An 11,572-nucleotide genomic window follows, 5' to 3' on the forward strand; every position below is an offset into this window, starting at 1 on the left:
CCAATAAGCATAAAAAAACCCTTCGCTGAGCTACATTTTTTCTTATTATTCGCTTACTGTGATAAGGGTGCAATTATTTCCACTGGAGTTTAATAGTTACTTATTTATTTAGATTTTTTAAACTGTCAATCTAAAGGTGAACAAGATGTAACAATGTATGAAGCCAACCATAAAGCATCACAATCAAAATAATAAACAATTATCTTATTTTGAAAAAATTATCTGTTTTTAGAGGCAAACTGCCTAACCAATTTTTTGGCTAGTTCCAAAGGCCTATTAACATTAACACTAAATTTTAGGAGTGGGAGGACTAAACAGAATCCTCAATCATACTTTCATATGGAAGCTACAGTTGGTTCAGAATTCTGCAGCCAGAATGTTGACTGGAGTGGGTCACAATAGCCATATCACTCCAGTCTTGTTTCATCTACACTGGCTCCCAGTTTGCTTCTGAGCCAAATTCAAGGTGCTAACATTGACATTTAAACCCTCATAAGGCATGGAGCAAACTTTCACATGAAACTACTCATCCACCAAGGTCATCTTTGGAAGACTTGCTTTGGGTACCCTTGCCATCTGAGACAGCTAGACCCAAGAAAGGACTGTCTCAGTCCCAGCACTGAAAACCTCGGGAATTCCTCCACAGGGAGAATGATCTGTCTCCCTCTGTTATTGTCCTCTGCCACCAAATGAAGACTTTTTTTGTTTCATTTGGCACTCTTCCAGCAAATTATTGGCCCTCCACCCTGGATGTGTTATGTTTCTATCTATATGTTTTTATTCTAGATCAAATCAAGTCTGAATTCTACCTAGAAACTAAAGTGACTAAACAGAGGCTAAACTGGTCACATTATGAGAAGATAAGAGTCACCAGAGGCTGAATCCCCATTGACAATTAATTCTGGGATATTCACTCAAAATATCCAGGTTTCACGAAGAACTCCCCACAGCTGAACCACTGAACACAGATTCATCACGGTTCTGGCACCCCCCCAATCCCTTGTTTCCCTCGAACCTGCTTGAATGTGAACCTTTTTTAAAAAACCACGTCTCCAATCCAGATCGGTGGGGAGGTTCGGGGGTCTAATGTGGTTTCAAATTTCTTGCCGTAGAGAGTGATGCAAATGCCTTCCAGCCAATCAGAGTGCGGCGGGCTGTGTGCGATGTGTGCGCAGCCTTTTTTTTGTTCCATTCCGGCTGAGCCTATCATTGTAATGTGTGCATGAGAGAACATTACTAAATGTGTGCAGAAGAGAACATTACTTGCTTAAATGTGTGCATGAATGAACCGTACTTGCTCCAACGTTAGCATGGTTTTTTCATACAAAAAAACCAAGTTCCTACCACAACACAACACGACAGCCAATCAGGGCGAGGAAGGAAGAGCTGCTGAGCAGATTGCGCTTCGATCGTGTGGTAGTGGGGATTGCTGCACTGTTTGAAAGCGTGATCGAGATGGATGTCCTCATCACACACATGCCGCAGCGGGGAGGGTGAAACCTCAATGAAAAAGTACCGTTTCTTTTGAAATCTGGTTGTATCTGTATTTAATTTTCAGTGGGGATTCGGCCGGAGAAGGCAATAATGCTAAGTTGAAGGCAGCACAAAAAGAGGAAAAATCCAACATGAGATCAACTGATTCAATCAAGGAAGCCATGGCCCACATTTCCCAAGACCTGAACAACAATGTTAATGATAGGGCATTGTGGAGGTCATTAATTTATAGGATCAGACCCCTGTGGTGCAGAGTGGTAAGCTGTAGAACTGTAGTCAAAACTCTGCTCCCAATATGAGTTCACCTGATAAAAGTTGGTTTTGAGTAGCTTTTTCAAGGTTGACACAGCCTTCCATCTTTCTGAGGTTGGTAAAATGGATACCAGCTTGCTGAGAATAAAGTGTACGAGACTAGGGAAGACAACAGCAAATCACCCCATAAAAACAATCTGCCTAGTAAACGTTATTATGTAACATTAGCTCATGAGTCAGTAATTACTTGATGCATCTACAGGAAACTACCTTTAATATTTAACTTTTAATTTATAGGGTCACCCTAAGTCCAAAATGACTTAATGGCACTTAACACAACACACACATTTTTATTGCATTGTTACATTTTTTATATGTACATTTTAATTGTGCTTTTAATGTTTTATGTGTTTTCATGGCTTCCTGTTCATTCTTTCCACCCCATTTTGGGTGGAACCGTTGCATAAAAATGTTTAAAATAAATAATAATAACTAATATATAACCAAGCTAATCTCACATAGATATACTAACATTTGGCATAGCATGGGAAAGAACAACTTTATTGGCTCTGCCCATGTGCTTGTCCAAACACATTGGCAGTGGAATGGGATCACAGGCCAGCAGGCCCAGCACAGATTCATGCTACTTCAGGAATCTTGTGGACTACTCATTAGTAAAAGTGTGGAAAGGGTTTGTCTAAACTGCTGTAACTTTCCATGGTCTCAGTGCCTTGGCTTTTCTTCCTAGCTGTGTAGAGACGGATGTGACTTATTAAGTCAACAGGCTGTTCTTGTGTATTTAAAGAACTTGGGAAACAGTAATTTTGCACAGTAAAATGTTAGTCTTTAATGAGCTCACTGATGGCTTGATCATTATCTCCCTCATTCATTAGGTAGACTCTACCAGGCCAGAAATCAAACATTTGAACTTTTTGAATGCTGTTAAGAGCACGTGTCAAGAATATGAATGTATTTTGTTTAGATAAAAGCGAGGCACATTATGAGTCTTTCATTTTGCACTCTGTCCTGTTCACCCGTCGTCTTCTTTAGTTTCTCTTTTTGTTTTGGAAAAAAATCAGACATCTTTTATGTTGTTTACTTCAGGAAACATTTTGAGCATTCAGTAATAAAACCAAGGGGGAAATCCTTTACTTCCTCTATGCCTCCTAGCTAGTAACCACATCAATGCACAGCAAGTATGTTTTTGGTACTGACCCAGCTCTATAGTTCAAAATACAGCCACAAATACTTTCAAGATGGTGACTGATGAGAAACCAGCATGTCCTGCAAACAAATGTTTCTTTCTACACAGAGGCATTTTCTAAATTGCACAAGCTCCTAATAATTAAAAAAGTAGAGGTGGCAATTGCTTCTTTTGGAGAAGTACCACAGACTTTTTATATGACTACTCTGAAGCACATGATTCCTGTGCAAAGTATTCATTTTCAGATGATCATTTCTCATGCAATAAAAATATTATTTTGCCTTTTGGTGCAATGTTTAGTAAGCCTCATTTCCTTTGATGAGGAAAAAATATTAAACTATGCTTGCATTATACAAATTACCTGGGAGAAACAAAGCCACATCTTGTTATGGTTATTACATTAAGAACATTTTCATAAACATGTGTTTTGTTGCTGTTAGAAACCACATCATCAATTTAGAGTAAAAATGTGTGAATTTGTCTATCACATTTTTATGTTATTTTCCCTCTAAAAAGCTCAGGGAAGGACATGTGCCCCCCCCCCCCCTAATTTTTATCATCAAAACAATCTTATGAGGTGGGCTTTATCAGAACAGCAGTCCTTCAAGGTAGATTAGGCTGAGATGGAGTGATTGACCTACGGTTGGTAATAATTAGATTTTTGGATGAGTGGGGATTTGAACATAGGTTTACCTATTCTTACTGCAACAATCTATGACAACATAGTATCTCTCTTCAGAGAGAGGATTTAAACCAGACTGTAACTAATGATGAAACAAGCACATTCAATTTAATGATTCATGTTCAAATTTGAAAATGTGAAACAAATCAGAATTTCCAGATTAGAAAACTACATCTGATATTTTGAGAAGTATTATTTACTATTTGGTAACAATACTATAACTATTTAAATTTGTTTTAAGATATATTTTACAGGCTATTGCCAACATTGGGACCTATAGATGTTTGAAGAGACTTCTACGATGTTATGGAGTTCACAAGTCTAACCTGTGGATTCTGACATCATTTTAGAGAAGAAGTCAGACATTTAAAAATGCAGTGAGGACCTGATCCTGATTGGTCCCACGGTGCAGTGGGACCACATGTTCTTATTTCCTTCCAGTTTGCTTTTTCATGTTGCGAACCCCATTTTGTTCAAATGTTTCCATAAATGGAAAAGGAAGACCAATGTTTTTATGGATGCTGTTAATTGAAAATCTGTTCTGGACAATCTAACCAGCATGCAAATCCAGACTAGGGATTGCCTAAAAATGCAATCACCTTGTGGGTAGTGGTGTATGTCAGAGATTAAATCTGCTGAAGAAACCTTTCAGGGGAAGCCTGCAAAGCATGTTTGGACATGTGTTTTCAAATGGCCATATCAAGACCTATGCTTGTATTAGGGTTGTAAAAGATCTTTTTTAGTTGAATAACTGTCTTTTATTATAGCTGAACAGTTACTTTAATGTCAGTTAATCTCAATATTGTACTGGTTCAATGTGTGATATTTTGGGAAGCTTTAAAAAAAGCAACAATTTTTCTTTGTGACAAAATAACATAGAAAATACCAAAGGCTAATAATACTATTGCTTTTTATAAAGAAATGAACATAGTCTGATAGCACCATTGTTGAAAACACTAGAATATATATTCACGAGGGAGTAAGTGTTGCTAAAAATTCACATGCTGAAAATCACACTGGTTATAGATCAGGTTTAGTTTTTTAAAAAGACAAAAGGGGGAATGTGTCTTACTCTGCTAATTCATTAGAGCTAACTCAGTAGGAGAAAGCAGTATTCATGTCAATGAAAGAAGACTGTAGGCATGCAGGAAAGCATGATCATACCCACTGTCCTACCTCCTGAAAATTGTGTCTTCAACTAAAATCTGTCAAGAGCCCAGTGCATGAACCAGTGTAGAGATATAAACTATTCATGTGAGCAGAACCCTCCTTTTTGCAACATTCCGAAATGTATTTATGCATGTAGGATTCTCTGTAGATGTTTCATGTACAGATGTTGGGGCAAGGTAACCAGACACAATCCTGCTCCAATCTGAACAGACACTGAATGTCTAACCAACTCTTGTAAGTATCCAAGCCAATAGTGATTGAGATCTAGTGGATCTTCTTCTGCTTACTCTGATTTTGGACATGATTAAATGTGGGAACAGAAAAAGTGCAAATTAATAGTTCTTTTTGGTGTATTACTAGAAATGGAATTGTTTAGGACAGACCTACAAATTTTTTACTCTGCATCTTCTACCAGATATTTTTGTGCTTCTAAGTTCTACCTCATGAAAGTTCCTCTTCAAAAATCATGAATAGTGCTATCCTAAGCAGTTACACTCTTCAAAGTGCATTGGTTTCATTTTTCATTTCGCACACAGGCAAACTGAAAAGCCAAAATGGCCCTGACAGAGGGAGGATGGAAGAGCACGTTTGTGGCAACTCCCATCCACCTTGTTGTGGATGCTAGTTGTGGCAACTAGCATCCATCTATTTTGTGGGGGCAGGGGTTGCTGTTGTGTGGCAGTGGCTTGCACCCACCTCACACAAGGCAGGGGTCACCAATCACAAGCTTGCCTTGCATGAGTAGGGGGGTGATGCTGGTTTGCAGTAGTGTTTTACGAGGTAGGGAGATCTCTACCTTGTGGTCATGGCATATCTTACCTATCTCATAGGGGGTGAATACTACCAGCTCACCATAGCTCCAGCCCACCTCATGTGGGGTAGCTCCAAGACAGATGGCTCCAAAGGAGTGGTGGTGGTGGTCTACCAGGTAATTGCCCCACTGGGACTGCTGTGGCCTTAATGGCCTATCTGCCTCTGCCTGCACACCAGATTTCATCTGTGTCATCATATTTCAGGTCACGTCGTTCTACCACCTGTCTTTTTTGAATGTTATTCTGTTCACTTGTTTGAACTTCCTCAACTTCCTAAATGGTTTTCTGGAACTCTTGATTCATGGACAAAAGATACCTTGCCTGGTCAAAAAGCATCACTTGCTCTTGAAATCAAACAAGGAGGTAGTGAGCAGGCCTCTGGGGGAAGATGTTTCAAAATTATAGTGCTACCAAAGTAAAGCCTTGCTCTGAGCAGCCCTTACCTAACATGTTGGAAAGAGAAAACTAAAACAGACCTCAATAGATGATTTTAGAGCATGGAGAAATGGACAAAGATGATTTAAGGCCTTAAGATATATTCTTGTCCTCAAAAGTTGATTAATGAACATGAATAACACCAATTAACAAAATATTTTTCCATCTGATGTGTGGGTGTACCTCCTGTCCATATCTTACATTTCCTAGGGTCTTAAAAAAAGATTCTAACTAGTTGTATTCAGTCAATAAAACAGTCTGATGAACAGACTATTGCTCCTTTATTAGATGGCTGTAATTTAGCTGTAAACACAATGATTTCTTCCAGTATTCAGCTGATTCAGAATCTTGAAGCTAACATCCAGAGAAGCGTGCCTCAGCTTTGTGGACATTTTTGTCTTTTGTGCACTTTCTTTCAACCAGCAGTCTCTCACAGCCAGGTGCAAGACATTAATGGAACTGCTTGCAAAAGCTTTTTTCTCCTCTTGCATCAACGCTCAGGCAGTAAATTAAAGGTAATCTATTTCAAGCATCAATAAATCTTGTTCCAAGTGAGTTGCCCAGCAGTTACCAGTACACAATGTGAATACCTCCCATTTACAAGTTATTTAATGTGTAATCTGTTTTTCTGTGTAACTTTTCAATAAAGAATCTGATTCTGCCATTGAGTTCAACAGAGATCTTTCACTTCGAGTTTTGCTTTCTTTTATTCAGCTGAATGGCTGAATGGGGATTTGATGATAATCTTTCATTTTTCCAACTTGTGGGGTTGAAGTTAAGGCTGTCCTTTCAACTTACAGTGGCTTGGTTCAGATGTTTTGGAACTTCATAGGAGTCATGGACTTGAATACTCCCTCTATCCCTCTTCCGGTTGCATCAGATGTGACATCATCACATCAGGTGATGCCAATTGCCTCCCATTTTGCCAGGCATTTTCCCCACCATTCATGTGAATGGTGGTGGGCAGAGATAAAAGGTGGGGAGTGGGAGCTTTTCCCACTAATGCAGGAGACTAACCATGGATGGGGAGCTGACAAGAGAACACAGACACTAATTGACGATGGGCTATTTTTAACTTTGAAAGCCCTAAATGGTTTGACTTTTCAAATATCATATCTCTTCTCCAAAACACCACTGCAAGTTCTGTTGTCAACAAAAGACAGCCTTTTGGTACTAAGCCAACAGTAAAGAAAAATAATTCAATTATGTACATATAAAATGTTGAGAAAAGAAGAAGAGTTTGGATTTATACCCCGCCTTTCTGTTTTGTAAGGAGACTCAAGGCAGCTTACAAACTCCTTTCCCTTCCTCTCCCCACAACAGACACCTTGTGGCTGAGAAAGGTGTGGCTAAGAAAGTTCTGAGAAAACTGTGACAAACCCAAGGTCACCCAGCAGGAATGTAGGAGTGGAGAAACAAATCTGATTCACCAGATAAGAGTCAACCACTCCTGTGGAGGAGTGGAGAATCAAACCAGGTTCTCCAGATCAGAGTCCACCTGCTCTGAACCACTATACCACACTCTGGTTCTCATACAGACAGCATACAAAGGGCATGCTCTCATACAGAGAACATACAGAGAAAAGGTAGTCAGTGATAGTTATGCAGCTCTAGAGCTCTTCATTCTCAATTCTTTTCATAGTCAATTGATACTTTATGTGGCATATTCTTTTGATACATATGTGCACCAAATGGGCAATTAAAGAAACATCACAGGGTGTGAAGGAGAGACCAATGTTTGTGGACAAATGCCAGGAAGATGGGGTTCTTTCTCACTGCTAAATCCCCCTGATTTTGCTTTCTCTTTCTCTGAAGCTAAACGGACAGCTAGATAAAGAGAAATAAAGATTTCACTTTCAAATATTTTTATCAATTTTTCTCAATTTAAAAACACACAAATAAGGAAAAAAGATTCAGCAGATCAATTAAAACACACTTTAATATTCAAAAAGTATAAACCTATATAAACAAATAACAGATAGAATGGATCGTATTGTTCAACAAGATATAAACCTGATGAACCAAATAATAAGCGAGAATACTAATTAATGGTACTCTTACAGATGAACTACAAACTGAAAAAGGAACATGACAAGGATGCCCTCTGTATCCATTATTATTTATTTTGGCACTTGAAATATTGTTGACAAAAATTAGATAAGATCAAAGAATTAGAGGCCTGCAAATAGATGGAGAAGACTTTAAGAGGAAAAGTTATGCAGATGATGGGGTGATAACAATCAGAAACCCTCAATTATCAATAAAGTATTTGTTGGACCAAATAGAACAGTCTGGACGTTTTCCAGGATATAAAGTCAACACATTGAAAACAGAGATTATTACAAAGTTTTTAACCAAACAAGAAGAAACACATGTGATGTCATATCTCAGAAGGTTAAACTTCTGGGGATTAATGTAAATGGCCAAAAAGATACCTTATATATAAATCTGATGGCCAGTGCACCACACTGCCAGCCCTCAATCGCAGGAGGGAGCTGACTGAAGTCGTCTCCATCTCTGGAGGCAGGGGCTGATGGGGTTTGTAGTCCATGAACATCTGGAGAACCACAGGCTAGCAGCACCAAAATTTCAGAATATCTTTAAGAGAAGTGTAGCCTCCATCTCCTATAAGCGCCCATTGGAAACAATGGGGGATGGGGGCACCCCTATTGGGAGTCCATAACTTTGGACTCCTGAACCAAACCTCACCAAACCTGGGAGGTATCATCAGGAGGGTCTTCTGAAAGATCCCTGAAAGTTTGGTGCTGCTAGCCTAAAACCTGCACCCCCCGCAGGCCGAAAACTGAAAAACACTAAAAAATACAAAACACACACAAATGAACCTGAAATTTTTGCGCCTTCCACTGTGGGGTGCCTGGGAACGGCAGGTGCTAATACTCACCAAAGGTGGAAAACCGTGAGGGAAAAGTGGAGAACACAAAGAAGGAAAACAGATTAAAGAAGTAGTGTGAGAAAGGTACACAAAGCCATGCTTATGGTCATTCTCATTATACAGTGGCAGCATGTCTGCTGCATTTACCACACTTTACAGTATTAACTAGGATACAAGAAGTGAAACATGGCAAGCCTGCATTTAATAAGAAGTATGAATCAGCAGGGGTGTAGCTGAATAAAATGGCATCAGGAGCTTACCCGGGCACCGTGCCCCCCGAACTGTGCCGTGTTGAACTCCCCACCTGGGAAATTGGAGGTGGTTGCAGTTGGGGGCCAATGAGCAGGGTTGCCCAACCCCTAATGTCTATGTGGGGGCCATCTGACTCACCCTCTTGATCCGCATGCAGAGGTTGGGAATGGCAAGGGCCCTTTTGGGCCTGCCCTTAGCCAGGCTTGGATCAAACTGGAAGCCTGCTGCTTATAGCTTGATCCAAGCCTGGCCTTACCCAGGCTCAAATGTGCCCTTGCCACTCCTGACTCAGCATGGGGATTGGGGGTAAGGCAAGCTGGCTGGCCCCACTCCTGACCTCCACATGGAGATGGGGGCAGAGTGAGCCTGGCTGGCCCCACTACCAATCTTCATCTGGAGATTGAGGTTGGGGTGAGCCCTGCTTGCCAGCCCTCAACTGCATACCATCCTGAACTCTGGGAAGTTCCAGGTGGGATGCAGTTGGAGAGGGTGCTACCCTTCTGCTTGTCCCTAGGAAGTAGTGCCCAGGGCTTGAGCCTCTCCACGTCCCCCTATGCCACAGTGAATCAGCACTAATTACGCATGTTGATTTTTAAGGTTTAACATACTTTAATCTCTTTGAAGTACTACAAATCACTCTATGGTAATGGAAACAGAACAACGTATGAAATAAAGTGTTCCCCTCTTTCTTAACAGTGACATGGATAAAACTGTTAGAAATAACTATTATTGCCAATCTCATTACCAGCATGCAAGTGCTGTCATTGTCGTGTGCTATGTTGGAGGGACAGCGAGAGTGGACAGCGAGATAAAGAAGAAGGAAAGATGAAGGATCATATCCAGTGGTGGGATTCAAACAATTTAACAACCGGTTCTGGTGGAGGGATTCAAATAATCCAACAACTAGTTGTTTTCAAGCACCATTTTAACAACCAGTTTTGCTGAAGTGGTACAAACCCGCTGAATCTCACCACTGGTCATATCCTGACATTCTTCTTTCCCCCTCCCTTAGAACAGTGATAGCATGAATTCTGGGTGATTGCAACAATGGCCTTCATTCATATAGGAAAGCATAAATGATTTTTTAAAGCTTTCAAACATGGAACTAATTTATCACAGGCTGTGTAATATAAATTTAGACATTAAATTCCAAATACATTCTCTGTTTTCTTTAACAATGAAGAAGTGACCATAATCAGCAAAGGGCAATTCTTGGCCCACTCAGCTTTCCAACATTTTAAGTTAAAGCACAATGAGCCTTCAGAGACTTGCTCCTATTCTCTGTTCCAGTGCAGAAACTCAACCCAGATTACACAGTGTTAAGTCAGTGTAGTCACATGAATGAGACATCTAGTAAGAGAAGTAATAGGCCTCTGTGTGAGTCTGTTTGTGTCATCAAGTCACAGCTGACTTATGGTGGTGTTGTAGGGTTTTCAAGTCAAGAGACTTTTGGAAGTGATTTGCCACTGCCTGCCCATGCATGGGCTGAGAGAGTTCTGAGAGAAGTGTGATGGACCCAAGGTTACCCAGTATGGAACAGTGGGGAGTCAAACTAGTTCATGTGGAAGAGTGGGGAATCAAATTGGTTCTCCAGATTAGAGTTAACCACTAAACCACGTTGGTTCCAGAAATAGCCCTAGGGTTACAGAAATCTGAAAGCAAAGGATCAGTATTATATATTAAACTGCTAAGAACAGATACTACACTTGATCTTTGCTAAAAGGCTGTGAAAACAAAATAAAATGGGAATTTCATAGGGAGATAGATAACAATATAGTGAAAGCATGATAATACATACAGCAAAGATAATATGCACTGTGGTGGTGACTACAGCAGCGGCAGCCCACCGGCAGTGAAAGTGCCAGGGCAGGATGCTTTTGTTTGACACCAGAGGCTCCTGGATGGCAGTGGGGACTGGTGGCAGGGCCCCCACAGAGAGTGCGAGAGTTTTCCACTCTGAGATGGGGCGTGCCTCAGTGAGAACATGGTGGCGGCCGTCAGGAGGATTGTGTGCCGGTGAGTGGACAGCGAGATAAAGAGATGATGCTGACTGTGCGAGGGATGGTGATAACAACTACTAAAGACCTGTCACTCAATCTCCTGAAGTTTCCGGTTACCTTCATTGACTGTTTTAATTAGTTTTAAGGTGTTTTGTATCTTTAAATGGGAGGTGAGTGTAGGTTGGTTAGTTAGGTTGTACTGGTTTCCCTCCCACTCTGATGTTTAATATTCTTAGGTAGTGTGTTTATTGTATAGTTTGTAATTTGTATACAGCTAGTGTCAGATATATTTAGATTTGTTTTAGGCTTAGTTTAGTGATGTGATATTGTATTTTTTAGATTAGTCACTAGGCTAAGCTTTTTGTACTAACACTGCTG

At 40.3% G+C, this 11,572-nt stretch overlaps 1 pseudogene; it reads right to left on the reverse strand.

The window, feature by feature from the left end:
• Window positions 1-10,758: 10,758 nt before the first annotated feature.
• Window positions 10,759-10,930, reverse strand: LOC125438656 (annotated as a pseudogene).
• Window positions 10,931-11,572: the final 642 nt, after the last annotated feature.

The sequence above is a fragment of the Sphaerodactylus townsendi genome, linkage group LG08 (genome assembly GCF_021028975.2).
Source record: "Sphaerodactylus townsendi isolate TG3544 linkage group LG08, MPM_Stown_v2.3, whole genome shotgun sequence".
Taxonomy (NCBI): Eukaryota; Metazoa; Chordata; class Lepidosauria; order Squamata; family Sphaerodactylidae; genus Sphaerodactylus; species Sphaerodactylus townsendi.